Source organism: Pseudophryne corroboree, chromosome 10 (genome assembly GCF_028390025.1).
Source record: "Pseudophryne corroboree isolate aPseCor3 chromosome 10, aPseCor3.hap2, whole genome shotgun sequence".
NCBI lineage: Eukaryota > Metazoa > Chordata > Amphibia > Anura > Myobatrachidae > Pseudophryne > Pseudophryne corroboree.
The window spans coordinates 168,734,732-168,759,233 of NC_086453.1; the positions used below are offsets into that span (position 1 = coordinate 168,734,732).

General features: G+C 40.5%; 46 non-coding genes across 46 annotated transcripts; all 46 read left to right on the forward strand.

Moving 5' to 3' along the window:
* The first annotated feature begins 158 nt into the window (after positions 1–158).
* LOC134967846 (U5 spliceosomal RNA) lies at positions 159–274 on the forward strand. Its single transcript, XR_010189197.1, has one exon. It is a non-coding gene; the product is annotated as a U5 spliceosomal RNA (small nuclear RNA).
* A 274-nt stretch (positions 275–548) lies between these two features.
* Positions 549–664, forward strand: LOC134967840 (U5 spliceosomal RNA). The gene has a single exon (XR_010189192.1). It is a non-coding gene; the product is annotated as a U5 spliceosomal RNA (small nuclear RNA).
* Positions 665–937: 273 nt separating this feature from the next.
* LOC134967891 (U5 spliceosomal RNA) lies at positions 938–1,053 on the forward strand. Its single transcript, XR_010189234.1, has one exon. It is a non-coding gene; the product is annotated as a U5 spliceosomal RNA (small nuclear RNA).
* Positions 1,054–7,807: 6,754 nt separating this feature from the next.
* On the forward strand, positions 7,808–7,923 carry LOC134967934 (U5 spliceosomal RNA). The gene has a single exon (XR_010189267.1). It is a non-coding gene; the product is annotated as a U5 spliceosomal RNA (small nuclear RNA).
* Positions 7,924–8,209: 286 nt separating this feature from the next.
* On the forward strand, positions 8,210–8,325 carry LOC134967874 (U5 spliceosomal RNA). The gene has a single exon (XR_010189221.1). It is a non-coding gene; the product is annotated as a U5 spliceosomal RNA (small nuclear RNA).
* Positions 8,326–8,599: 274 nt separating this feature from the next.
* LOC134967911 (U5 spliceosomal RNA) lies at positions 8,600–8,715 on the forward strand. The gene has a single exon (XR_010189250.1). It is a non-coding gene; the product is annotated as a U5 spliceosomal RNA (small nuclear RNA).
* A 286-nt stretch (positions 8,716–9,001) lies between these two features.
* LOC134967872 (U5 spliceosomal RNA) lies at positions 9,002–9,117 on the forward strand. Its single transcript, XR_010189219.1, has one exon. It is a non-coding gene; the product is annotated as a U5 spliceosomal RNA (small nuclear RNA).
* A 275-nt stretch (positions 9,118–9,392) lies between these two features.
* Positions 9,393–9,508, forward strand: LOC134967837 (U5 spliceosomal RNA). The gene has a single exon (XR_010189190.1). It is a non-coding gene; the product is annotated as a U5 spliceosomal RNA (small nuclear RNA).
* Positions 9,509–9,795: 287 nt separating this feature from the next.
* LOC134967938 (U5 spliceosomal RNA) lies at positions 9,796–9,911 on the forward strand. The gene has a single exon (XR_010189270.1). It is a non-coding gene; the product is annotated as a U5 spliceosomal RNA (small nuclear RNA).
* A 286-nt stretch (positions 9,912–10,197) lies between these two features.
* On the forward strand, positions 10,198–10,313 carry LOC134967901 (U5 spliceosomal RNA). Its single transcript, XR_010189242.1, has one exon. It is a non-coding gene; the product is annotated as a U5 spliceosomal RNA (small nuclear RNA).
* Positions 10,314–10,587: 274 nt separating this feature from the next.
* On the forward strand, positions 10,588–10,703 carry LOC134967880 (U5 spliceosomal RNA). The gene has a single exon (XR_010189225.1). It is a non-coding gene; the product is annotated as a U5 spliceosomal RNA (small nuclear RNA).
* Positions 10,704–10,989: 286 nt separating this feature from the next.
* Positions 10,990–11,105, forward strand: LOC134967903 (U5 spliceosomal RNA). Its single transcript, XR_010189244.1, has one exon. It is a non-coding gene; the product is annotated as a U5 spliceosomal RNA (small nuclear RNA).
* A 275-nt stretch (positions 11,106–11,380) lies between these two features.
* LOC134967865 (U5 spliceosomal RNA) lies at positions 11,381–11,496 on the forward strand. Its single transcript, XR_010189213.1, has one exon. It is a non-coding gene; the product is annotated as a U5 spliceosomal RNA (small nuclear RNA).
* A 287-nt stretch (positions 11,497–11,783) lies between these two features.
* LOC134967924 (U5 spliceosomal RNA) lies at positions 11,784–11,899 on the forward strand. The gene has a single exon (XR_010189260.1). It is a non-coding gene; the product is annotated as a U5 spliceosomal RNA (small nuclear RNA).
* A 286-nt stretch (positions 11,900–12,185) lies between these two features.
* Positions 12,186–12,301, forward strand: LOC134967892 (U5 spliceosomal RNA). Its single transcript, XR_010189235.1, has one exon. It is a non-coding gene; the product is annotated as a U5 spliceosomal RNA (small nuclear RNA).
* A 275-nt stretch (positions 12,302–12,576) lies between these two features.
* On the forward strand, positions 12,577–12,692 carry LOC134967839 (U5 spliceosomal RNA). The gene has a single exon (XR_010189191.1). It is a non-coding gene; the product is annotated as a U5 spliceosomal RNA (small nuclear RNA).
* A 188-nt stretch (positions 12,693–12,880) lies between these two features.
* Positions 12,881–12,996, forward strand: LOC134967906 (U5 spliceosomal RNA). The gene has a single exon (XR_010189247.1). It is a non-coding gene; the product is annotated as a U5 spliceosomal RNA (small nuclear RNA).
* Positions 12,997–13,270: 274 nt separating this feature from the next.
* Positions 13,271–13,386, forward strand: LOC134967881 (U5 spliceosomal RNA). The gene has a single exon (XR_010189226.1). It is a non-coding gene; the product is annotated as a U5 spliceosomal RNA (small nuclear RNA).
* Positions 13,387–13,672: 286 nt separating this feature from the next.
* LOC134967873 (U5 spliceosomal RNA) lies at positions 13,673–13,788 on the forward strand. Its single transcript, XR_010189220.1, has one exon. It is a non-coding gene; the product is annotated as a U5 spliceosomal RNA (small nuclear RNA).
* Positions 13,789–14,063: 275 nt separating this feature from the next.
* On the forward strand, positions 14,064–14,179 carry LOC134967868 (U5 spliceosomal RNA). The gene has a single exon (XR_010189215.1). It is a non-coding gene; the product is annotated as a U5 spliceosomal RNA (small nuclear RNA).
* Positions 14,180–14,454: 275 nt separating this feature from the next.
* LOC134967926 (U5 spliceosomal RNA) lies at positions 14,455–14,570 on the forward strand. Its single transcript, XR_010189261.1, has one exon. It is a non-coding gene; the product is annotated as a U5 spliceosomal RNA (small nuclear RNA).
* Positions 14,571–14,856: 286 nt separating this feature from the next.
* Positions 14,857–14,972, forward strand: LOC134967913 (U5 spliceosomal RNA). The gene has a single exon (XR_010189251.1). It is a non-coding gene; the product is annotated as a U5 spliceosomal RNA (small nuclear RNA).
* A 274-nt stretch (positions 14,973–15,246) lies between these two features.
* On the forward strand, positions 15,247–15,362 carry LOC134967867 (U5 spliceosomal RNA). The gene has a single exon (XR_010189214.1). It is a non-coding gene; the product is annotated as a U5 spliceosomal RNA (small nuclear RNA).
* A 188-nt stretch (positions 15,363–15,550) lies between these two features.
* On the forward strand, positions 15,551–15,666 carry LOC134967935 (U5 spliceosomal RNA). Its single transcript, XR_010189268.1, has one exon. It is a non-coding gene; the product is annotated as a U5 spliceosomal RNA (small nuclear RNA).
* Positions 15,667–15,953: 287 nt separating this feature from the next.
* Positions 15,954–16,069, forward strand: LOC134967893 (U5 spliceosomal RNA). Its single transcript, XR_010189236.1, has one exon. It is a non-coding gene; the product is annotated as a U5 spliceosomal RNA (small nuclear RNA).
* A 274-nt stretch (positions 16,070–16,343) lies between these two features.
* On the forward strand, positions 16,344–16,459 carry LOC134967882 (U5 spliceosomal RNA). Its single transcript, XR_010189227.1, has one exon. It is a non-coding gene; the product is annotated as a U5 spliceosomal RNA (small nuclear RNA).
* A 286-nt stretch (positions 16,460–16,745) lies between these two features.
* LOC134967862 (U5 spliceosomal RNA) lies at positions 16,746–16,861 on the forward strand. Its single transcript, XR_010189211.1, has one exon. It is a non-coding gene; the product is annotated as a U5 spliceosomal RNA (small nuclear RNA).
* A 274-nt stretch (positions 16,862–17,135) lies between these two features.
* On the forward strand, positions 17,136–17,251 carry LOC134967883 (U5 spliceosomal RNA). The gene has a single exon (XR_010189228.1). It is a non-coding gene; the product is annotated as a U5 spliceosomal RNA (small nuclear RNA).
* Positions 17,252–17,537: 286 nt separating this feature from the next.
* LOC134967886 (U5 spliceosomal RNA) lies at positions 17,538–17,653 on the forward strand. Its single transcript, XR_010189231.1, has one exon. It is a non-coding gene; the product is annotated as a U5 spliceosomal RNA (small nuclear RNA).
* Positions 17,654–17,928: 275 nt separating this feature from the next.
* On the forward strand, positions 17,929–18,043 carry LOC134967859 (U5 spliceosomal RNA). Its single transcript, XR_010189208.1, has one exon. It is a non-coding gene; the product is annotated as a U5 spliceosomal RNA (small nuclear RNA).
* A 279-nt stretch (positions 18,044–18,322) lies between these two features.
* Positions 18,323–18,438, forward strand: LOC134967927 (U5 spliceosomal RNA). The gene has a single exon (XR_010189262.1). It is a non-coding gene; the product is annotated as a U5 spliceosomal RNA (small nuclear RNA).
* A 286-nt stretch (positions 18,439–18,724) lies between these two features.
* LOC134967894 (U5 spliceosomal RNA) lies at positions 18,725–18,840 on the forward strand. The gene has a single exon (XR_010189237.1). It is a non-coding gene; the product is annotated as a U5 spliceosomal RNA (small nuclear RNA).
* A 274-nt stretch (positions 18,841–19,114) lies between these two features.
* On the forward strand, positions 19,115–19,230 carry LOC134967895 (U5 spliceosomal RNA). Its single transcript, XR_010189238.1, has one exon. It is a non-coding gene; the product is annotated as a U5 spliceosomal RNA (small nuclear RNA).
* A 274-nt stretch (positions 19,231–19,504) lies between these two features.
* On the forward strand, positions 19,505–19,620 carry LOC134967870 (U5 spliceosomal RNA). Its single transcript, XR_010189217.1, has one exon. It is a non-coding gene; the product is annotated as a U5 spliceosomal RNA (small nuclear RNA).
* A 188-nt stretch (positions 19,621–19,808) lies between these two features.
* LOC134967936 (U5 spliceosomal RNA) lies at positions 19,809–19,924 on the forward strand. The gene has a single exon (XR_010189269.1). It is a non-coding gene; the product is annotated as a U5 spliceosomal RNA (small nuclear RNA).
* Positions 19,925–20,211: 287 nt separating this feature from the next.
* LOC134967896 (U5 spliceosomal RNA) lies at positions 20,212–20,327 on the forward strand. Its single transcript, XR_010189239.1, has one exon. It is a non-coding gene; the product is annotated as a U5 spliceosomal RNA (small nuclear RNA).
* A 274-nt stretch (positions 20,328–20,601) lies between these two features.
* On the forward strand, positions 20,602–20,717 carry LOC134967884 (U5 spliceosomal RNA). The gene has a single exon (XR_010189229.1). It is a non-coding gene; the product is annotated as a U5 spliceosomal RNA (small nuclear RNA).
* A 286-nt stretch (positions 20,718–21,003) lies between these two features.
* Positions 21,004–21,119, forward strand: LOC134967864 (U5 spliceosomal RNA). The gene has a single exon (XR_010189212.1). It is a non-coding gene; the product is annotated as a U5 spliceosomal RNA (small nuclear RNA).
* A 274-nt stretch (positions 21,120–21,393) lies between these two features.
* LOC134967885 (U5 spliceosomal RNA) lies at positions 21,394–21,509 on the forward strand. Its single transcript, XR_010189230.1, has one exon. It is a non-coding gene; the product is annotated as a U5 spliceosomal RNA (small nuclear RNA).
* A 286-nt stretch (positions 21,510–21,795) lies between these two features.
* Positions 21,796–21,911, forward strand: LOC134967889 (U5 spliceosomal RNA). The gene has a single exon (XR_010189232.1). It is a non-coding gene; the product is annotated as a U5 spliceosomal RNA (small nuclear RNA).
* A 275-nt stretch (positions 21,912–22,186) lies between these two features.
* On the forward strand, positions 22,187–22,301 carry LOC134967860 (U5 spliceosomal RNA). The gene has a single exon (XR_010189209.1). It is a non-coding gene; the product is annotated as a U5 spliceosomal RNA (small nuclear RNA).
* Positions 22,302–22,580: 279 nt separating this feature from the next.
* LOC134967920 (U5 spliceosomal RNA) lies at positions 22,581–22,696 on the forward strand. Its single transcript, XR_010189257.1, has one exon. It is a non-coding gene; the product is annotated as a U5 spliceosomal RNA (small nuclear RNA).
* A 286-nt stretch (positions 22,697–22,982) lies between these two features.
* LOC134967897 (U5 spliceosomal RNA) lies at positions 22,983–23,098 on the forward strand. The gene has a single exon (XR_010189240.1). It is a non-coding gene; the product is annotated as a U5 spliceosomal RNA (small nuclear RNA).
* Positions 23,099–23,384: 286 nt separating this feature from the next.
* Positions 23,385–23,500, forward strand: LOC134967941 (U5 spliceosomal RNA). Its single transcript, XR_010189272.1, has one exon. It is a non-coding gene; the product is annotated as a U5 spliceosomal RNA (small nuclear RNA).
* A 274-nt stretch (positions 23,501–23,774) lies between these two features.
* On the forward strand, positions 23,775–23,890 carry LOC134967876 (U5 spliceosomal RNA). The gene has a single exon (XR_010189222.1). It is a non-coding gene; the product is annotated as a U5 spliceosomal RNA (small nuclear RNA).
* A 286-nt stretch (positions 23,891–24,176) lies between these two features.
* Positions 24,177–24,292, forward strand: LOC134967871 (U5 spliceosomal RNA). The gene has a single exon (XR_010189218.1). It is a non-coding gene; the product is annotated as a U5 spliceosomal RNA (small nuclear RNA).
* The last annotated feature ends 210 nt before the right edge of the window (positions 24,293–24,502 follow it).

Below are 24,502 nucleotides of genomic sequence, written 5' to 3' on the forward strand. Positions count from 1 at the left end.
TTGAAAGATCTGGGAGCACATGGAAAAGAGTACAAACCATGCTTATAGCAAGGGGTAGCCTGGTGAGAAATCTGCTTTCTTTCTTTCAAATTGGGTGCTCACTTTGAGCTGAATGAGGATTGCTGGCATGGCACTCAGGCGACAGGTGGAATCTTGGCATGCTCTGGTTTTTCTTCAGAACGAACAAATCTTTCGCCTTTTACTAAAGATTTCTGTGGAGAAGAGCAAGACTGAGTTTTATCTCAATTTTTGCATGCCCTGTCTTATTGGGGTTTCTTTTATTAGTTTAAAGATAGAACAAGTGTGCTTTAATGTAAGCTCATTTGCATAGAAATGACAGTAAATGTTTGTTTCTTTTCAAACAGAACTTTCTTGACTATACTAATTGCTTGAAAGATCTGGGAGCACATGGAAAAGAGTACAAACCATGTTTATAGCAAGGGGAATCCTGGTGAGAAATCTGCTTTCTTTCTTTCAAATTGGGTGCTCACTTTGAGCTGAATGAGGACTGCTGGCATGGCACTCAGGCGACAGGTGGAATCTTGGTCATGCTCTGGTTTCTCTTCAGAACGAACAAATCTTTCGCCTTTTATTAAAGATTTCCGTGGAGAGGAGCAAAACTGAGTTTTATCTCAATTTTTGCATGCCCTGTCTTATTGGGGTTTCTTTTATCGGTTTAAAGACAGAACGAGTGTGCTTTATTGTAAGATCATTTGCATAGAAATGACAGTAAATGTTTGTTTCTTTTCAAACAGAACTTTCTTGACTATATTATTGCTTGAAAGATCTGGGAGCACATGGAAAAGAATACAAACCATGTTTATAGCAAGGGGAAGCCTGGTACGAAATCTGCTTTCTTTCTTTCAAATTGGGTGCTCACTTTGAGCTGAAAGAGGATTGCTGGCATGGCACTCAGGCGACAGGTGGAATCTTGGTCATGCTCTGTTTTTTCTTTAGAACAAACAAATCTTTCGCCTTTTACTAAAGATTTCTGTGGAGAGGAGCAAAACTGAGTTTTATCTCAATTTTTGCATGCCCCATGTTATTGGGGTTTCTTTTATCAGTTTAAAGATAGAACGAGTGTGCTTTCTTGGTAGCTTTAATGTAAGTTTATTTGCATAACAATGACAGTAAATGTCTGTTTCTTTTCAAGCAGACCTTTCTTGACCATACTAATTGCTTGAAAGATCTGGGAGCACATGGAAAAGAGTACAAACCATGCTTATAGCTAGAGATGTGCACCGGAAATTTTTCGGGTTTTGTGTTTTGGTTTTGGGTTCGGTTCCGTGGCCGTGTTTTGGGTTCGAACGCGTTTTGGCAAAACCTCACCGAATTTTTTTTGTCGGATTCGGGTGTGTTTTGGATTCGGGTGTTTTTTTCAAAAAACCCTAAAAAACAGCTTAAATCATAGAATTTGGGGGTCATTTTGATCCCAAAGTATTATTAACGCAAAGAAAAAAAGAGGCGCAATGAGGTAGCTGTGTGAGTAAGCTAAGCGACCCTAGTGGCCGACACAAACACCTGGCCCATCTAGGAGTGGCACTGCAGTGTCTGGCCGGATGGCCCTTCCAAAAAATACTCCCCAAACAGCACATGACGCAAAGAAGAAAAAAAAGAGGCGCAATGAGGTAGCTGTGTGACTAAGATAAGTGACCCTAGTGGCCGACACAAACACCTGGCCCATCTAGGAGTGGCACTGCAGTCACGCAGGATGGCCCTTCCAAAAAACACTCCCCAAACAGCACATGACGCAAAGAAGAAAAAAAGAGGCGCAATGAGGTAGCCGTGTGACTAAGATAAGCGACCCTAGTGGCCGACACAAACATCTGGCCCATCTAGGAGTGGCACTGCAGTGTCACGCAGGATTGCCCTTCCAAAAAACACTCCCCAAACAGCACATGACGCAAAGAAAAATGAAAGAAAAAAGAGGTGCAAGATGGAATTGTCCTTGGGCCCTCCCACCCACCCTTATGTTGTATAAACAGGACATGCACACTTTAACCAACCCATCATTTCAGTGACAGGGTCTGCCACACGACTGTGACTGAAATGACGGGTTGGTTTGGACCCCCACCAAAAAAGAAGCAATTAATCTCTCCTTGCACAAACTGGCTCTACAGAGGCAAGATGTCCACCTCATCATCATCCTCCGATTCATCACCGTGTACATCCCCCTCCTCACAGATTATCAATTCGTCCCCACTGGAATCCACCATCACAGCTCCCTGTGTACTTTGTGGAGGCAATTGCTGCTGGTCAATGTCTCCATGGAGGAATTGATTATAATTCATTTTAATGAACATCATCTTCTCCACATTTTCTGGAAGTAACCTCGTACGCCGATTGCTGACAAGGTGAGCGGCGGCACTAAACACTCTTTCGGAGTACACACTTGTGGGAGGGCAACTTAGGTAGAATAAAGCCAGTTTGTGCAAGGGCCTCCAAATTGCCTCTTTTTCCTGCCAGTATACGTACGGACTGTCTGACGTGCCTACTTGGATGTGGTCACTCATATAATCCTCCACCATTCTTTCAATGGTGAGAGAATCATATGCAGTGACAGTAGACGACATGTCCGTAATCGTTGTCAGGTCCTTCAGTCCGGACCAGATGTCAGCATCAGCAGTCGCTCCAGACCTCCCTGCATCACCGCCAGCGGGTGGGCTCGGAATTCTGAGCCTTTTCCTCGCACCCCCAGTTGCGGGAGAATGTGAAGGAGGAGATGTTGACAGGTCGCGTTCTGCTTGACTTGACAATTTTCTCACCAGCAGTTCTTTGAACCCCTGCAGACTTGTGTCTGCCGGAAAGAGAGATACAACGTAGGTTTTAAATCTAGGATCGAGCACGGTGGCCAAAATGTAGTGCTCTGATTTCAACAGATTGACCACCCGTGAATCCTTGTTAAGCGAATTAAGGGCTCCATCCACAAGTCCCACATGCCTAGCGGAATCGCTCAGTGTTAGCTCCTCCTTCAATGACTCCAGCTTCTTCTGCAAAAGCCTGATGAGGGGAATGACCTGACTCAGGCTGGCAGTGTCTGAACTGACTTCACGTGTGGCAAGTTCAAAAGGTTGCAGAACCTTGCACAACGTTGAAATCATTCTCCACTGCACTTGAGACAGGTGCATTCCACCTCCTATATCGTGGTCAGTTGTATAGGCTTGAATGGCCTTTTGCTGCTCCTCCAACCTCTGAAGCATGTAGAGGGTTGAATTCCACCTCGTTACCACTTCTTGCTTCAGATGATGGCAGGGCAGGTTCAGTAGTTTTTGGTGGTGCTCCAGTCTTCTGTATGTGGTGCCTGTACGCTGAAAGTGTCCCGCAATTTTTCTGGCCACCGACAGCATCTCTTGCACGCCCCTGTCGTTTTTTTAAAAATTCTGCACCACCAAATTCAAGGTATGTGCAAAACATGGGACGTGCTGGAATTTGCCCATATTTAATGCACACACAATATTGCTGGCGTTGTCCGATGCCACAAATCCACAGGAGAGTCCAATTGGGGTAAGCCATTCTGCGATGATCTTCCTCAGTTGCCGTAAGAGGTTTTCAGCTGTGTGCGTATTCTGGAAAGCGGTGATACAAAGCGTAGCCTGCCTAGGAAAGAGTTGGCGTTTGCGAGATGCTGCTACTGGTGCCGCCGCTGCTGTTCTTGCGGCGGGAGTCAATACATCTACCCAGTGGGCTGTCACAGTCATATAGTCCTGAGTCTGCCCTGCTCCACTTGTCCACATGTCCGTGGTTAAGTGGACATTGGGTACAACTGCATTTTTTAGGACACTGGTGAGTCTTTTTCTGAGGTCTGTGTACATTTTCGGTATCGCCTGCCTAGAGAAATGGAACCTAGATGGTATTTGGTACCGGGGACACAGTACCTCAAACAAGTCTATAGTTGGCTCTGCAGTAATGATGGATACCGGAACCACGTTTCTCACCGCGCAGGATGCCAAGGCCTCAGTTATCCGCTTTGCAGCAGGATGACTGCTGTGATATTTCATCTTCCTCGCAAAGGACTGTTGGACAGTCAATTGCTTGGTGGAAGTAGTAAAAGTGGTCTTACGACTTCCCCTCTGGGATGACCATCGACTCCCAGCAGCAACAACAGCAGCGCCAGCAGCAGTAGGCGTTACACTCAAGGATGCATCGGAGGAATCCCAGGCAGGAGAGGACTCGTCAGAATTGCCAGTGACATGGCCTGCAGGACTATTGGCATTCCTGGGGAAGGAGGAAATTGACACTGAGGGAGTTGGTGGGGTGGTTTGCGTGAGCTTGGTTACAAGAGGAAGGGATTTACTGGTCAGTGGACTGCTTCCGCTGTCGCCCAAAGTTTTTGAACTTGTCACTGACTTATGATGAATGCGCTGCAGGTGACGTATAAGGGAGGATGTTCCGAGGTGGTTATCGTCCTTACCCCTACTTATTACAGCTTGACAAAGGCAACACACGGCTTGACACCTGTTGTCCGCATTTCTGTTGAAATACTTCCACACCGAAGAGCTGATTTTTTTGGTATTTTCACCAGGCATGTCAATGGCCATATTCCTCCCACGGACAACAGGTGTCTCCCCGGGTGCCTGACTTAAACAAACCACCTCACCATCAGAATCCTCCTTGTCAATTTCCTCCCCAGCGCCAGCAACACCCATATCCTCCTCATCCTGGTGTACTTCAACACTGACATCTTCAATCTGACTATCAGGAACTGGACTGCGGGTGCTCCTTCCAGCACTTGCAGGGGGCGTGCAAATGGTGGAAGGCGCATGCTCTTCACGTCCAGTGTTGGGAAGGTCAGGCATCGCAACCGACACAATTGGACTCTCCTTGTGGATTTGTGATTTCGAAGAACGCACAGTTCTTTGCTGTGCTTTTGCCAGCTTAAGTCTTTTCATTTTTCTAGCGAGAGGCTGAGTGCTTCCATCCTCATGTGAAGCTGAACCACTAGCCATGAACATAGGCCAGGGCCTCAGCCGTTCCTTGCCACTCCGTGTGCTAAATGGCATATTGGCAAGTTTACGCTTCTCCTCCGACGATTTTATTTTAGATTTTTGAGTCCTTTTTTTACTGATATTTGGTGTTTTGGATTTTACATGCTCTGTACTATGACATTGGGCATCGGCCTTGGCAGACGACGTTGATGGAATTTCATAGTCTCAGCCATGACTAGTGGCAGCAGCTTCAGCACGAGGTGGAAGTGGATCTTGATCTTTCCCTAATTTTGGAACCTCAACATTTTTGTTCTCCATATTTTAATAGGCACAACTAAAAGGCACCTCAGGTAAACAATGGAGATGGATACTATTATACTTATGGATGACGAGTGACTGACGACACAGAAGTAGCTACAGCCGTGGACTACCGTACTGCGTCTGCTAGTATAGAGATGATAATGATATAAAATATATATATATATCACTACTGCAGGTATATATAATATAATGACGGACCTGCTGGACACTGTCAGCAGACTCCTAAACTACTAGTATGAAGAAGATAGAAAAAAAAACCCCACCACAGGTAGGTATACAATTATGGACGAGCACTGATGACACAGAGGTAGCTACAGCCGTGGACTACCATACTGCGTCTGCTAGTATAGAGATGATAATGATATAAAAAATATATATATATCACTACTGCAGGTATATATAATATAATGACGGACCTGCTGGACACTGTCAGCAGACTCCTAAACTACTAGTATGAAGAAGATAGAAAAAAAAACCCCACCACAGGTAGGTATACAATTATGGACGAGCACTGACGACACAGAGGTAGCTACAGCCGTGGACTACTGTACTGCATCTGCTAGTATAGAGATGATAATGATATAAAAAATATATATAAAAAATATATATATATCACTACTGCAGGTATATATAATATAATGACGGACCTGCTGGACACTGTCAGCAGACTCCTAAACTACTAGTATGAAGAAGATAGAAAAAAAAAACCCACCACAGGTAGGTATACAATTATGGACGAGCACTGATGACACAGAGGTAGCTACAGCCGTGGACTACCATACTGCGTCTGCTAGTATAGAGATGATAATGATATAAAAAATATATATATATCACTACTGCAGGTATATATAATATAATGACGGACCTGCTGGACACTGTCAGCAGACTCCTAAACTACTAGTATGAAGAAGATAGAAAAAAAAACCCACCACAGGTAGGTATACAATTATGGACGAGCACTGACGACACAGAGGTAGCTACAGCCGTGGACTACCGTACTGCGTCTGCTAGTATAGAGATGATAATGATATAAAAAATATATATCACTACTGCAGGTATATATAATATAATGACGGACCTGCTGGACACTGTCAGCAGACTCCTAAACTACTAGTATGAAGAAGATAGAAAAAAAAAACCCACCACAGGTAGGTATACAATTATGGACGAGCACTGACGACACAGAGGTAGCTACAGCCGTGGACTACCATACTGCGTCTGCTAGTATAGAGATGATAATGATATAAAAAATATATATATATCACTACTGCAGGTATATATAATATAATGACGGACCTGCTGGACACTGTCAGCAGACTCCTAAACTACTAGTATGAAGAAGATAGAAAAAAAAACCCACCACAGGTAGGTATACAATTATGGACGAGCACTGACGACACAGAGGTAGCTACAGCCGTGGACTACCGTACTGCGTCTGCTAGTATAGAGATGATAATGATATAAAAAATATATATATATCACTACTGCAGGTATATATAATATAATGACGGACCTGCTGGACACTGTCAGCAGACTCCTAAACTACTAGTATGAAGAAGATAGAAAAAAAAAAACCACCACAGGTAGGTATACAATTATGAACGAGCACTGACGACACAGAGGTAGCCACAGCCGTGGACTACCGTACTGCGTCTGCTAGTATAGAGATGATAAAGATGATAGAGATGAACAAAAAATATATAACACTACTGCAGGTAAATATTTATATAATATAATGAATGACGGACCTGCTGGACACTGTCAGCAGAATGCGTTTATAGAATTAAAAAAAAAAACACCACAGGAGTGTTTAACTTTTTCAGGCAGACAATATACTGGTGGTCACTGGTCAGTCACACTGGCAGCAAAAGTGTGCACTGTACTCCTGCTATAACTGCACCCCAGTCTCCCCCACAATTCAGCTGTGTGAGCAGTGAGCACTCAGCACAGTCAGATATACATATAGATGATATTATCATGCAGCACACTGAGGCTGAGCACAGATATGGTATGTGACTGTGTATCGTTTTTTTTCAGGCAGAGAACGGATTATATTAAATAATAAATAAAACTGGTGGTGGTCAGTCACTAGTAACTATCAGCAAAACTCTGCACTCTGAGTACTCCTAATGCTCCCCAAAATTACTAAGTAATCAACTCAAGTGTCTCTATCTATTCTAACGGAGAGGACGCCAGCCACGTCCTCTCCCTATCAATCTCAATGCACGTGTGAAAATGGCGGAGACGCGCGGCTCCTTATATAGAATCCGAGTCTCGCGATAGAATACGAGCCTCGCGAGAATCCGACAGCGGGATGGTGACGTTCGGGCGCGCTCGGGTTAGCCGAGCAAGGCGGGAAGATCCGAGTCTGCCTCGGACCCGTGTAAAAAGGCTGAAGTTTGGGGGGGTTCGGATTCCGAGGAACTGAACCCGCTCATCTCTACTTATAGCAAGGGGTAGCCTGGTGAGAAATCTGCTTTCTTTCTTTCAAATTGGGTGCTCACTTTGAGCTGAATGAGAACTGCTGGCATGGCACTCAGGCGACAGGTGGAATCTTGGTCATGCTCTGGTTTCTCATGAGAACTAACAAATATTTCGCCTTTTGTTAAAGATTTCCGTGGAGAGGAGCAAAACTGAGTTTTATCTCAATGTTTGCATGCCCCATATTATTGGGGATTCTTTTATCAGTTTAAAGACAGAACGAGTGTGCTTTCTTGTTAGCTTTAATGTAAGTTTATTTGCATAACAATGACAGTAAATGTTTGTTTCTTTTCAAACAGAACTTTCTTGACTATACTAATTGCTTGATAGATCTGGGAGCACATGGAAAAGAGTACAAACCATGTTTATAGCAAGGGGAAGCCTGGTGAGAAATCTGCTTTCATTCTTTAAAATTGGGTGCTCACTTTGAGCTGAATGAGGACTGCTGGCATGGCCCTCAGGCGACAGGTGGAATCTTGGTCATGCTCTGGTTTCTCTTTAGAGCGAACAAATCTTTCGCCTTTTAATAAAGATTTCTGTGGAGAGGAGCAAAACTGAGTTTTATCTCAATTTTTGCATGCCCCGTCTTATTGGGGTTTCATTTATCGGTTTAAAGATAGAACGAGTGTGCTTTAATGTAAGCTCATTTGCATAGAAATGACAGTAAATGTTTGTTTCTTTTCAAACAGTACTTTCTTGACTATACTAATTGCTTGAAATATCTGGGAGCACATGGAAAAGAGTACAACCCATGTTTATAGCAAGGGGAAGCCTGGTGAGAAATATGCTTTCTTTCTGTCAAATTGGGTGCTCACTTTGAGCTGAATGAGAACTGCTGGCATGGCACTCAGGCGACAGGTGGAATCTTGGTCATGCTCTGGTTTCTCTTGAGAACTAACAAATATTTCGCCTTTTATTAAAGATTTCCGTGGAGAGGAGCAAAACTGAGTTTTATCCCAATTTTTGCATGCCCCATCTTATTGGGGTTTCTTTTATCGGTTTAAAGATAGAACGAGTGTGCTTTCTTGTTAGCTTTTATGTAAGTTTATTTGCATAACAATGACAGTAAATGTTTGTTTCTTTTCAAATAGAACTTTCTTGACTATACTAATTGCTTGATAGATCTGGGAGCACATGGAAAAGAGTACAAACCATGCTTATAGCAAGGGGAAGCCTGGTGAGAAATCTGCTTTCATTCTTTCAAATTGGGTGCTCACTTTGAGCTGAATGAGGATTGCTGGCATGGCACTCAGGCGACAGGTGGAATCTTGGTCATGTTCTGGTTTCTCTTTAGAACGAACAAATCTTTCGCCTTTTAATAAAGATTTCCGTGGAGAGGAGAAAAACTGAGTTTTATCTCAATTTTTGCATGCCCCATATTATTGGGGTTTCTTTTATCGGTTTAAAGATAGAACGAGTGTGTTTTAATGTAAGCTCATTTGCATAGAAATGACAGTAAATGTTTGTTTCTTTTCAAACAGAACTTTCTTGACTATACTAACTGCTTGAAAGATCTGGGAGCACATGGAAAAAGAGTACAAACCATGTTTATAGCAAGGGGAAGCCTGGTGAGAAATCTGCTTTCTTTCTTTCAAATTGGGTGCTCACTTTGAGCTGAATGAGGATTGCTGGCATGGCACTCAGGCGACAGGTGGAATCTTGGTCATGCTCTAGTTTCTCTTCAGAACGAACAAATCTTTCGCCTTTTACTAAAGATTTCTGTGGAGAGGAGCAAAACTGAGTTTTATCTCAATTTTTGAATGCCCCATGTTATTGGGGTTTCTTTTATCAGTTTAAAGACAGAACGAGTGTGCTTTCTTGGTAGCTTTAATGTAAGTTTATTTGCATAACAATGACAGTAAATGTCTGTTTCTTTTCAAGCAGAACTTTCTTGACCATACTAATTGCTTGAAAGATCTGGGATCACATGGAAAAAGAGTATAAACCATGCTTATAGCAAGGGGAAGCCTGGTGAGAAATCTGCTTTCTTTCTTTCAAATTGGGTGCTCACTTTGAGCTGAATGAGGACTGCTGGCATGGCACTCAGGCGACAGGTGGAATCTTGGTCATGCTCTGGTTTCTCTTGAGAACTAACAATTATTTCGCCTTTTATTAAAGATTTCCGTGGAGAGGAGCAAAACTGAGTTTTATCTCAATGTTTGCATGCCTTATATTATTGGGGATTCTTTTATCAGTTTAAAGACAGAACGAGTGTGCTTTCTTGTTAGCTTTAATGTAAGTTTATTTGCATAACAATGACAGTAAATGTTTGTTTCTTTTCAAACAGAACTTTCTTGACTATACTAATTGCTTGATAGATCTGGGAGCACATGGAAAAGAGTACAAACCATTTTTATAGCAAGGGGAAGCCTGGTGAGAAATCTGCTTTCATTCTTTCAAATTGGGTGCTCACTTTGAGCTGAATGAGGACTGCTGGCATGGCACTCAGGCGACAGGTGGAATCTTGGTCATGCTCTGGTTTCTCTTTAGAGCGAACAAATCTTTCGCCTTTTAATAAAGATTTCTGTGGAGAGGAGCAAAACTGAGTTTTATCTCAATTTTTGCATGCCCCGTCTTATTGGGTTTTTTTTTATCGGTTTAAAGATAGAATGAGTGTGTTTTAATGTAAGCTCATTTGCATAGAAATGACAGTAAATGTTTGTTTCTTTTCAAACAGAACTTTCTTGACTATACTAATTGCTTGAAAGATCTGGGAGCACATGGAAAAGAGTACAACCCATGTTTATAGCAAGGGGAAGCCTGGTGAGAAATCTGCTTTCTTTCTTTCAAATTGGGTGCTCACTTTGAGCTGAATGAGGACTGCTGGCATGGCACTCAGGCGACAGGTGGAATCTTGGTCATGCTCTGGTTTCTCTTCAGAACGAACAAATCTTTCACCGTTTATTAAAGATTTCCGTGGAGAGGAGCAAAACTGAGTTTTATCCCAATTTTTGCATGCCCCATCTTATTGGGGTTTCTTTTATCGGTTTAAAGATAGAACGAGTGTGCTTTCTTGTTAGCTTTAATGTAAGTTTATTTGCATAACAATGACAGTAAATGTTTGTTTCTTTTCAAACAGAACTTTCTTGACTATACTAATTGCTTGATAGATCTGGGAGCACATGGAAAAGAGTACAAACCATGCTTATAGCAAGGGGAAGCCTGGTGAGAAATCTGCTTTCATTCTTTCAAATTGGGTGCTCAATTTGAGCTGAATGAGGACTGCTGGCATGGCACTCAGGCGACAGGTGGAATCTTGGTCATGTTCTGGTTTCTCTTTAGAACGAACAAATCTTTCGCCTTTTAATAAAGATTTCTGTGGAGAGGAGAAAAACTGAGTTTTATCTCAATTTTTGCATGCCCCATATTATTGGGGTTTCTTTTATCGGTTTAAAGATAGAACGAGTGTGTTTTAATGTAAGCTCATTTGCATAGAAATGACAGTAAATGTTTGTTTCTTTTCAAACAGAACTTTCTTGACTATACTAATTGCTTGAAAGATCTGGGAGCACATGGAAAAAGAGTACAAACCATGTTTATAGCAAGGGGAAGCCTGGTGAGAAATCTGCTTTCTTTCTTTCAAATTGGGTGCTCACTTTGAGCTGAATGAGGATTGCTGGCATGGCACTCAGGCGACAGGTGGAATCTTGGTCATGCTCTAGTTTCTCTTCAGAACGAACAAATCTTTCGCCTTTTACTAAAGATTTTTGTGGAGAGGAGCAAAACTGAGTTTTATCTCAATTTTTGAATGCCCCATGTTATTGGGGTTTCTTTTATCAGTTTAAAGACAGAACGAGTGTGCTTTCTTGGTAGCTTTAATGTAAGTTTATTTGCATAACAATGACAGTAAATGTCTGTTTCTTTTCAAGCAGAACTTTCTTGACCATACTAATTGCTTGAAAGATCTGGGATCACATGGAAAAAGAGTACAAACCATGCTTATAGCAAGGGGAAGCCTGGTGAGAAATCTGCTTTCTTTCTTTCAAATTGGGTGCTCACTTTGAGCTGAATGAGAACTGCTGGCATGGCACTCAGGCGACAGGTGGAATCTTGGTCATGCTCTGGTTTCTCTTGAGAACTAACAAATATTTCGCCTTTTATTAAAGATTTCCGTGGAGAGGAGCAAAACTGAGTTTTATCTCAATGTTTGCATGCCTTATATTATTGGGGATTCTTTTATCAGTTTAAAGACAGAACGAGTGTGCTTTCTTGTTAGCTTTAATGTAAGTTTATTTGCATAACAATGACAGTAAATGTTTGTTTCTTTTCAAACAGAACTTTCTTGACTATACTAATTGCTTGATAGATCTGGGAGCACATGGAAAAGAGTACAAACCATTTTTATAGCAAGGGGAAGCCTGGTGAGAAATCTGCTTTCATTCTTTCAAATTGGGTGCTCACTTTGAGCTGAATGAGGACTGCTGGCATGGCACTCAGGCGACAGGTGGAATCTTGGTCATGCTCTGGTTTCTCTTTAGAGTGAACAAATCTTTCGCCTTTTAATAAAGATTTCTGTGGAGAGGAGCAAAACTGAGTTTTATCTCAATTTTTGCATGCCCCGTCTTATTGGGGTTTTTTTTATCGGTTTAAAGATAAAATGAGTGTGCTTTAATGTAAGCTCATTTGCATAGAAATGACAGTAAATGTTTGTTTCTTTTCAAACAGAACTTTCTTGACTATACTAATTGCTTGAAAGATCTGGGAGCACATGGAAAAAGAGTACAAACCATGTTTATAGCAAGGGGAAGCCTGGTGAGAAATCTGCTTTCTTTCTTTCAAATTGGGTGCTCACTTTGAGCTGAATGAGGATTGCTGGCATGGCACTCAGGCGACAGGTGGAACCTTGGTCATGCTCTAGTTTCTCTTCAGAACGAACAAATCTTTCGCCTTTTACTAAAGATTTCTGTGGAGAGGAGCAAAACTGAGTTTTATCTCAATTTTTGAATGCCCCATGTTATTGGGGTTTCTTTTATCAGTTTAAAGATAGAACGAACTTGAAAGATCTGGGAGCACATGGAAAAGAGTACAAACCATGTTTATAGCAAGGGAAAGCCTGGTGAGAAATCTGCTTTCTTTCTTTCAAATTGGGTGCTCACTTTGAGCTGAATGAGGACTGCTGGCATGGCACTCAGGCGACAGGTGGAATCTTGGTCATGCTCTGGTTTCTCTTTAGGGTGAACAAATCTTTCGCCTTTTAATAAAGATTTCTGTGGAGAGGAGCAAAACTGAGTTTTATCTCAATTTTTGCATGCCCCGTCTTATTGGGGTTTTTTTTATCGGTTTAAAGATAGAATGAGTGTGCTTTAATGTAAGCTCATTTGCATAGAAATGACAGTAAATGTTTGTTTCTTTTCAAACAGAACTTTCTTGACTATACTAATTGCTTGAAAGATCTGGGAGCACATGGAAAAGAGTACAACCCATGTTTATAGCAAGGGGAAGCCTGGTGAGAAATCTGCTTTCTTTCTTTCAAATTGGGTGCTCACTTTGAGCTGAATGAGGACTGCTGGCATGGCACTCAGGCGACAGGTGGAATCTTGGTCATGCTCTGGTTTCTCTTCAGAACGAACAAATCTTTCACCGTTTATTAAAGATTTCCGTGGAGAGGAGCAAAACTGAGTTTTATCCCAATTTTTGCATGCCCCATCTTATTGGGGTTTCTTTTATCGGTTTAAAGATAGAACGAGTGTGCTTTCTTGTTAGCTTTAATGTAAGTTTATTTGCATAACAATGACAGTAAATGTTTGTTTCTTTTCAAACAGAACTTTCTTGACTATACTAATTGCTTGATAGATCTGGGAGCACATGGAAAAGAGTACAAACCATTTTTATAGCAAGGGGAAGCCTGGTGAGAAATCTGCTTTCATTCTTTCAAATTGGGTGCTCAATTTGAGCTGAATGAGGACTGCTGGCATGGCACTCAGGCGACAGGTGGAATCTTGGTCATGTTCTGGTTTCTCTTTAGAACGAACAAATCTTTCGCCTTTTAATAAAGATTTCCGTGGAGAGGAGAAAAACTGAGTTTTATCTCAATTTTTGCATGCCCCATATTATTGGGGTTTCTTTTATCGGTTTAAAGATAGAACGAGTGTGTTTTAATGTAAGCTCATTTGCATAGAAATGACAGTAAATGTTTGTTTCTTTTCAAACAGAACTTTCTTGACTATACTAATTGCTTGAAAGATCTGGGAGCACATGGAAAAAGAGTACAAACCATGTTTATAGCAAGGGGAAGCCTGGTGAGAAATCTGCTTTCTTTCTTTCAAATTGGGTGCTCACTTTGAGCTGAATGAGGATTGCTGGCATGGCACTCAGGCGACAGGTGGAATCTTGGTCATGCTCTAGTTTCTCTTCAGAACGAACAAATCTTTCGCCTTTTACTAAAGATTTTTGTGGAGAGGAGCAAAACTGAGTTTTTTCTCAATTTTTGAATGCCCCATGTTATTGGGGTTTCTTTTATCAGTTTAAAGACAGAATGAGTGTGCTTTAATGTAAGCTCATTTGCATAGAAATGACAGTAAATGTTTGTTTCTTTTCAAACAGAACTTTCTTGACTATACTAATTGCTTGAAAGATCTGGGATCACATGGAAAAAGAGTACAAACCATGCTTATAGCAAGGGGAAGCCTGGTGAGAAATCTGCTTTCTTTCTTTCAAATTGGGTGCTCACTTTGAGCTGAATGAGAACTGCTGGCATGGCACTCAGGCGACAGGTGGAATCTTGGTCATGCTCTGGTTTCTCTTGAGAACTAACAAATATTTCGCCTTTTATTAAAGATTTCCGTGGAGAGGAGCAAAACTGAGTTTTATCTCAATGTTTGCATGCCTTATATTATTGGGGATTCTTTTATCAGTTTAAAGACAGAACGAGTGTGCTTTCTTGTTAGCTTTAATGTAAGTTTATTTGCATAACAATGACAGTAAATGTTTGTTTCTTTTCAAACAGAACTTTCTTGACTATACTAATTGCTTGATAGATCTGGGAGCACATGGAAAAGAGTACAAACCATTTTTATAGCAAGGGGAAGCCTGGTGAGAAATCTGCTTTCATTCTTTCAAATTGGGTGCTCACTTTGAGCTGAATGAGGACTGCTGGCATGGCACTCAGGCGACAGGTGGAATCTTGGTCATGCTCTGGTTTCTCTTTAGAGTGAACAAATCTTTCGCTTTTTAATAAAGATTTCTGTGGAGAGGAGCAAAACTGAGTTTTATCTCAATTTTTGCATGCCCCGTCTTATTGGGGTTTTTTTATCGGTTTAAAGATAGAATGAGTGTGCTTTAATGTAAGCTCATTTGCATAGAAATGACAGTAAATGTTTGTTTCTTTTCAAACAGAACTTTCTTGACTATACTAATTGCTTGAAAGATCTGGGAGCACATGGAAAAAGAGTACAAACCATGTTTATAGCAAGGGGAAGCCTGGTGAGAAATCTGCTTTCTTTCTTTCAAATTGGGTGCTCACTTTGAGCTGAATGAGGATTGCTGGCATGGCACTCAGGCGACAGGTGGAATCTTGGTCATGCTCTAGTTTCTCTTCAGAACGAACAAATCTTTCGCCTTTTACTAAAGATTTTTGTGGAGAGGAGCAAAACTGAGTTTTATCTCAATTTTTGAATGCCCCATGTTATTGGGGTTTCTTTTATCAGTTTAAAGATAGAACGAACTTGAAAGATCTGGGAGCACATGGAAAAGAGTACAAACCATGTTTATAGCAAGGGAAAGCCTGGTGAGAAATCTGCTTTCTTTCTTTCAAATTGGGTGCTAACTTTGAGCTGAATGAGAACTGCTGGCATGGCACTCAGGCGACAGGTGGAATCTTGGTCATGCTCTGGTTTCTCTTGAGAACTAACAAATATTTTGCCTTTTATTAAAGATTTCCGTGGAGAGGAGCAAAACTGATTTTTATCTCAATGTTTGCATGCCTTATATTATTGGGGATTCTTTTTATCAGTTTAAAGACAGAACGAGTGTGCTTTCTTGTTAGCTTTAATGTAAGTTTATTTGCATAACAATGACAGTAAATGTTTGTTTCTTTTCAAACAGAACTTTCTTGACTATACTAATTGCTTGATAGATCTGGGAGCACATGGAAAAGAGTACAAACCATTTTTATAGCAAGGGGAAGCCTGGTGAGAAATCTGCTTTCATTCTTTCAAATTGGGTGCTCACTTTGAGCTGAATGAGGACTGCTGGCATGGCACTCAGGCGACAGGTGGAATCTTGGTCATGCTCTGGTTTCTCTTTAGAGTGAACAAATCTTTCGCCTTTTAATAAAGATTTCTGTGGAGAGGAGCAAAACTGAGTTTTATCTCAATTTTTGCATGCCCCGTCTTATTGGGGTTTTTTTTATCGGTTTAAAGATAGAATGAGTGTGCTTTAATGTAAGCTCATTTGCATAGAAATGACAGTAAATGTTTGTTTCTTTTCAAACAGAACTTTCTTGACTATACTAATTGCTTGAAAGATCTGGGAGCACATGGAAAAGAGTACAACCCATGTTTATAGCAAGGAGAAGCCTGGTGAGAAATCTGCTTTCTTTCTTTCAAATTGGGTGCTCACTTTGAGCTGAATGAGGACTGCTGGCATGGCACTCAGGCGACGGGTGGAATCTTGGTCATGCTCTGGTTTCTCTTCAGAACGAACAAATCTTTCACCGTTTATTAAAGATTTCCGTGGAGAGGAGCAAAACTGAGTTTTATCCCAATTTTTGCATGCCCCATCTTATTGGGGTTTCTTTTATCGGTTTAAAGATAGAACGAGTGTGCTTTCTTGTTAGCTTTAATGTAAGTTTATTTGCATAACAATGACAGTAAATGTTTGTTTCTTTTCAAACAGAACTTTCTTGACTATACTAATTGCTTGATAGATCTGGGAGCACATGGAAAAGAGTACAAACCATGCTTATAGCAAGGGGAAGCCTGGTGAGAAATCTGCTTTCATTCTTTCAAATTGGGTGCTCACTTTGAGCTGAATGAGGACTGCTGGCATGGAACTCAGGCGACAGGTGGAATCTTGGTCATGTTCTGGTTTCTCTTTAGAACGAACAAATCTTTCGCCTTTTAATAAAGATTTCCGTGGAGAGGAGCAAAACTGAGTTTTATCTCAATTTTTGCATGCCCCGTCTTATTGGGGTTTCTTTTATCGGTTTAAAGATAGAACGAGTGTGCTTTAATGTAAGCTCATTTGCATAGAAATGACAGTAAATGTTTGTTTCTTTTCAAACAGAACTTTCTTGACTATACTAATTGCTTGAAAGATCTGGGAGCACATGGAAAAGAGTACAACCCATGTTTATAGCAAGGGGAAGCCTGGTGAGAAATCTGCTTTCTTTCTTTCAAATTGGGTGCTCGCTTTGAGCTGAATGAGAACTGCTGGCATGGCACTCAGGCGACAGGTGGAATCTTGGTCATGCTCTGGTTTCTCTTCAGAACGAACAAATCTTTCACCGTTTATTAAAGATTTCCGTGGAGAGGAGCAAAACTGAGTTTTATCCCAATTTTTGCATGCCCCATCTTATTGGGGTTTCTTTTATCGGTTTAAAGATAGAACGAGTGTGCTTTCTTGTTAGCTTTAATGTAAGTTTATTTGCATAACAATGACAGTAAATGTTTGTTTCTTTTCAAACAGAACTTTCTTGACTATACTAATTGCTTGATAGATCTGGGAGCACATGGAAAAGAGTACAAACCATGCTTATAGCAAGGGGAAGCCTGGTGAGAAATCTGCTTTCATTCTTTCAAATTGGGTGCTCACTTTGAGCTGAATGAGGACTGCTGGCATGGCACTCAGGCGACAGGTGGAATCTTGGTCATGTTCTGGTTTCTCTTTAGAACGAACAAATCTGTCGCCTTTTAATATAGATTTCCGTGGAGAGGAGCAAAACTGAGTTTTATCTCAATTTTTGAATGCCCCATATTATTGGGGTTTCTTTTATCGGTTTAAAGATAGAACGAGTGTGCTTTATTGTAAGCTCATTTGCATAGAAATGACAGTAAATGTTTGTTTCTTTTCAAACAGAACTTTCTTGACTATACTAATTGCTTGAAAGATTTGGGAGCACATGGAAAAAGAGTACAAACCATGTTTATAGCAAGGGGAAGCCTGGTGAGAAATCTGCTTTCTTTCTTTCAAATTGGGTGCTCACTTTGAGCTGAATGAGGATTGCTGGCATGGCACTCAGGCGACAGGTGGAATCTTGGTCATGCTCTGTTTCTCTTCAGAACGAACAAATCTTTTGCCTTTTACTAAAGATTTTCGTGGAGAGGAGCAAAACTGAGTTTTATCTCAATTTTTGCATGCCCCGTCTTATTGGGGTTTCTTTTATCAGTTTAAAGATAGAACGAGTGTGCTTTAATGTAAGCTCATTTGCATAGAAATGACAGTAAATGTTTGTTTCTTTTCAAACAGAACTTTCTTGACTATACTAATTGCTTGAAAGATCTGGGAGCAAATGGAAAAAGAGTACAAACCATGTTTATAGCAAGGGGAAGCCTGGTGAGAAATCTGCTTTCTTTCTTTCTTTCAAATTGGGTGCTCACTTTGAGCTGAATGAGAACTGCTGGCATGGCACTCAGGCGACAGGTGGAATCTTGGTCATGCTCTGGTTTCTCTTGAGAACTAACAAATATTTCGCCTTTTATTAAAGATTTCCGTGGAGAGGAGCAAAACTGAGTTTTATCTCAATGTTTGCATGCCTTATATTATTGGGGATTCTTTTATCAGTTTAAAGACAGAACGAGTGTGCTTTCTTGTTAGCTTTAATGTAAGTTTATTTGCATAACAATGACAGTAAATGTTTGTTTCTTTTCAAACAGAACTTTCTTGACTATACTAATTGCTTGATAGATCTGGGAGCACATGGAAAAGAGTACAAACCATTTTTATAGCAAGGGGAAGCCTGGTGAGAAATCTGCTTTCATTCTTTCAAATTGGGTGCTCACTTTGAGCTGAATGAGGACTGCTGGCATGGCACTCAGGCGACAGGTGGAATCTTGGTCATGCTCTGGTTTCTCTTTAGAGTGAACAAATCTTTCGCCTTTTAATAAAGATTTCTGTGGAGAGGAGCAAAACTGAGTTTTATCTCAATTTTTGCATGCCCCGTCTTATTGGGGTTTTTTTTATCGGTTTAAAGATAGAATGAGTGTGCTTTAATGTAAGCTCATTTGCATAGAAATGACAGTAAATGTTTGTTTCTTTTCAAACAGAACTTTCTTGACTATACTAATTGCTTGAAAGATCTGGGAGCACATGGAAAAGAGTACAAACCATTTTTATAGCAAGGGGAAGCCTGGTGAGAAATCTGCTTTCATTCTTTCAAATTGGGTGCTCACTTTGAGCTGAATGAGGACTGCTGGCATGGCACTCAGGCGACAGGTGGAATCTTGGTCATGCTCTGGTTTCTCTTTAGAGTGAACAAATCTTTCGCCTTTTAATAAAGATTTCTGTGGAGAGGAGCAAAACTGAGTTTTATCTCAATTTTTGCATGCCCCGTCTTATTGGGGTTTTTTTATCGGTTTAAAGATAGAATGAGTGTGCTTTAATGTAAGCTCATTTGCATAGAAATGACAGTAAATGTTTGTTTCTTTTCAAACAGAACTTTCTTGACTATACTAATTGCTTGAAAGATCTGGGAGCACATGGAAAAAGAGTACAAACCATGTTTATAGCAAGGGGAAGCCTGGTGAGAAATCTGCTTTCTTTCTTTCAAATTGGGTGCTCACTTTGAGCTGAATGAGGATTGCTGGCATGGCACTCAGGCGACAGGTGGAATCTTGGTCATGCTCTAGTTTCTCTTCAGAACGAACAAATCTTTCGCCTTTTACTAAAGATTTTTGTGGAGAGGAGCAAAACTGAGTTTTATCTCAATTTTTTAATGCCCCATGTTATTGGGGTTTCTTTTATCAGTTTAAAGATAGAACGAACTTGAAAGATCTGGGAGCACATGGAAAAGAGTACAAACCATGTTTATAGCAAGGGAAAGCCTGGTGAGAAATCTGCTTTCTTTCTTTCAAATTGGGTGCTAACTTTGAGCTGAATGAGAACTGCTGGCATGGCACTCAGGCGACAGGTGGAATCTTGGTCATGCTCTGGTTTCTCTTGAGAACTAACAAATATTTTGCCTTTTATTAAAGATTTCCGTGGAGAGGAGCAAAACTGATTTTTATCTCAATGTTTGCATGCCTTATATTATTGGGGATTCTTTTTATCAGTTTAAAGACAGAACGAGTGTGCTTTCTTGTTAGCTTTAATGTAAGTTTATTTGCATAACAATGACAGTAAATGTTTGTTTCTTTTCAAACAGAACTTTCTTGACTATACTAATTGCTTGATAGATCTGGGAGCACATGGAAAAGAGTACAAACCATTTTTATAGCAAGGGGAAGCCTGGTGAGAAATCTGCTTTCATTCTTTCAAATTGGGTGCTCACTTTGAGCTGAATGAGGACTGCTGGCATGGCACTCAGGCGACCGGTGGAATCTTGGTCATGCTCTGGTTTCTCTTTAGAGTGAACAAATCTTTCGCCTTTTAATAAAGATTTCTGTGGAGAGGAGCAAAACTGAGTTTTATCTCAATTTTTGCATGCCCCGTCTTATTGGGGTTTTTTTTATCGGTTTAAAGATAGAATGAGTGTGCTTTAATGTAAGCTCATTTGCATAGAAATGACAGTAAATGTTTGTTTCTTTTCAAACAGAACTTTCTTGACTATACTAATTGCTTGAAAGATCTGGGAGCACATGGAAAAGAGTACAACCCATGTTTATAGCAAGGAGAAGCCTGGTGAGAAATCTGCTTTCTTTCTTTCAAATTGGGTGCTCACTTTGAGCTGAATGAGGACTGCTGGCATGGCACTCAGGCGACGGGTGGAATCTTGGTCATGCTCTGGTTTCTCTTCAGAACGAACAAATCTTTCACCGTTTATTAAAGATTTCCGTGGAGAGGAGCAAAACTGAGTTTTATCCCAATTTTTGCATGCCCCATCTTATTGGGGTTTCTTTTATCGGTTTAAAGATAGAACGAGTGTGCTTTCTTGTTAGCTTTAATGTAAGTTTATTTGCATAACAATGACAGTAAATGTTTGTTTCTTTTCAAACAGAACTTTCTTGACTATACTAATTGCTTGATAGATCTGGGAGCACATGGAAAAGAGTACAAACCATGCTTATAGCAAGGGGAAGCCTGGTGAGAAATCTGCTTTCATTCTTTCAAATTGGGTGCTCACTTTGAGCTGAATGAGGACTGCTGGCATGGAACTCAGGCGACAGGTGGAATCTTGGTCATGTTCTGGTTTCTCTTTAGAACGAACAAATCTTTCGCCTTTTAATAAAGATTTCCGTGGAGAGGAGCAAAACTGAGTTTTATCTCAATTTTTGCATGCCCCGTCTTATTGGGGTTTCTTTTATCGGTTTAAAGATAGAACGAGTGTGCTTTAATGTAAGCTCATTTGCATAGAAATGACAGTAAATGTTTGTTTCTTTTCAAACAGAACTTTCTTGACTATACTAATTGCTTGAAAGATCTGGGAGCACATGGAAAAGAGTACAACCCATGTTTATAGCAAGGGGAAGCCTGGTGAGAAATCTGCTTTCTTTCTTTCAAATTGGGTGCTCACTTTGAGCTGAATGAGAACTGCTGGCATGGCACTCAGGCGACAGGTGGAATCTTGGTCATGCTCTGGTTTCTCTTCAGAACGAACAAATCTTTCACCGTTTATTAAAGATTTCCGTGGAGAGGAGCAAAACTGAGTTTTATCCCAATTTTTGCATGCCCCATCTTATTGGGGTTTCTTTTATCCGTTTAAAGATAGAACGAGTGTGCTTTCTTGTTAGCTTTAATGTAAGTTTATTTGCATAACAATGACAGTAAATGTTTGTTTCTTTTCAAACAGAACTTTCTTGACTATACTAATTGCTTGATAGATCTGGGAGCACATGGAAAAGAGTACAAACCATGCTTATAGCAAGGGGAAGCCTGGTGAGAAATCTGCTTTCATTCTTTCAAATTGGGTGCTCACTTTGAGCTGAATGAGGACTGCTGGCATGGCACTCAGGCGACAGGTGGAATCTTGGTCATGTTCTGGTTTCTCTTTAGAACGAACAAATCTGTCGCCTTTTAATATAGATTTCCGTGGAGAGGAGCAAAACTGAGTTTTATCTCAATTTTTGAATGCCCCATATTATTGGGGTTTCTTTTATCGGTTTAAAGATAGAACGAGTGTGCTTTATTGTAAGCTCATTTGCATAGAAATGACAGTAAATGTTTGTTTCTTTTCAAACAGAACTTTCTTGACTATACTAATTGCTTGAAAGATTTGGGAGCACATGGAAAAAGAGTACAAACCATGTTTATAGCAAGGGGAAGCCTGGTGAGAAATCTGCTTTCTTTCTTTCAAATTGGGTGCTCACTTTGAGCTGAATGAGGATTGCTGGCATGGCACTCAGGCGACAGGTGGAATCTTGGTCATGCTCTGTTTCTCTTCAGAACGAACAAATCTTTTGCCTTTTACTAAAGATTTTCGTGGAGAGGAGCAAAACTGAGTTTTATCTCAATTTTTGCATGCCCCGTCTTATTGGGGTTTCTTTTATCAGTTTAAAGATAGAACGAGTGTGCTTTAATGTAAGCTCATCTGCATAGAAATGACAGTAAATGTTTGTTTCTTTTCAAACAGAACTTTCTTGACTATACTAATTGCTTGAAAGATCTGGGAGCAAATGGAAAAAGAGTACAAACCATGTTTATAGCAAGGGGAAGCCTGGTGAGAAATCTGCTTTCTTTCTTTCTTTCAAATTGGGTGCTCACTTTGAGCTGAATGAGAACTGCTGGCATGGCACTCAGGCGACAGGTGGAATCTTGGTCATGCTCTGGTTTCTCTTGAGAACTAACAAATATTTCGCCTTTTATTAAAGATTTCCGTGGAGAGGAGCAAAACTGAGTTTTATCTCAATGTTTGCATGCCCCATATTATTGGGGTTTCTTTTATCAGTTTAAAGACAGAACGAGTGTGCTTTCTTGTTAGCTTTAATGTAAGTTTATTTGCATAACAATGACAGTAAATGTTTGTTTCTTTTCAAACAGAACTTTCTTGACCATATTAATTGCTTGATAGATCTGGGAGCACATGGAAAAGAGTACAAACCATGTTTATAGCAAGGGGAAGCCTGGTGAGAAATCTGCTTTCTTTCTTTCAAATTGGGTGCTCACTTTGAGCTGAATGAGGACTGCTGGCATGGCACTCAGGCGACAGGTGGAATCTTGGTCATGCTCTAGTTTCTCTTCAGAACGAACAAATCTTTCACCGTTTACTAAAGATTTCTGTGGAGAGGAGCAAAACTGAGTTTTATCCCAATTTTTGCATGCCCCATCTTATTGGGGTTTCTTTTATCGGTTTAAAGATAGAACGAGTGTGCTTTCTTGTTAGCTTTAATGTAAGTTTATTTGCATAACAATGACAGTAAATGTTTGATTCTTTTCAAACAGAACTTTCTTGACTATACTAATTGCTTGATAGATCTGGGAGCACATGGAAAAGAGTACAAACCATGCTTATAGCAAGGAGAAGCCTGGTGAGAAATCTGCTTTCATTCTTTCAAATTGGGTGCTCACTTTGAGCTGAATGAGGACTGCTGGCATGGCACTCAGGCGACAGGTGGAATCTTGGTCATGCTCTGGTTTCTCTTGAGAACTAGCAAATATTTCACCTTTTATTAAAGATTTCTGTGGAGAGGAGCAAAACTGAGTTTTATCTCAATTTTTGCATGCCCCGTCTTATTGGGGTTTCTTTTATCGGTTTAAAGATAGAATGAGTGTGCTTTAATGTAAGCTCATTTGCATAGAAATGACAGTAAATGTTTGTTTCTTTTCAAACAGAACTTTCTTGATTATACTAATTGCTTGAAAGATCTGGGAGCACATGGAAAAGAGTACAACCCATGTTTATAGCAAGGGGAAGCCTGGTGAGAAATCTGCTTTCTTTCTTTCAAATTGGGTGCTCACTTTGAGCTGAATGAGGATTGCTGGCATGGCACTCAGGCGACAGGTGGAATCTTGGTCATGCTCTGGTTTCTCTTCAGAACGAACAAATCTTTCACCGTTTACTAAAGATTTCCGTGGAGAGGATCAAAACTGAGTTTTATCCCAATTTTTGCATGCCCCATCTTATTGGAGTTTCTTTTATCGGTTTAAAGATAGAACGAGTGTGCTTTCTTGTTAGCTTTAATGTAAGTTTATTTGCATAACAATGACAGTAAATGTTTGTTTCTTTTCAAACAGAACTTTCTTGACTATACTAATTGCTTGATAGATCTGGGAGCACATGGAAAAGAGTACAAACCATGCTTATAGCAAGGGGAAGCCTGGTGAGAAATCTGCTTTCATTCTTTCAAATTGGGTGCTCACTTTGAGCTGAATGAGGACTGCTGGCATGGCACTCAGGCGACAGGTGGAATCTTGGTCATGCTCTGGTTTCTCTTCAGAACGAACAAATCTTTCGTCTTTTAATAAAGATTTCCGTGGAGAGGAGCAAAACTGAGTTTTATCTCAATTTTTGCATGCCCCATATTATTGGGTTTTCTTTTATCGGTTTAAAGATAGAACGAGTGTGCTTTAATGTAAGCTCATTTGCATAGAAATGACAGTAAATGTTTGTTTCTTTTCAAACAGAACTTTCTTGACCACACTAATTGCTTGAAAGATCTGGGAGCACATGGAAAAAAGTACAGACCATGTTTTGTAGCAAGGGGAAGCCTGGTGAGAAATCTGCTGTCTTTTTTTCAAATTGG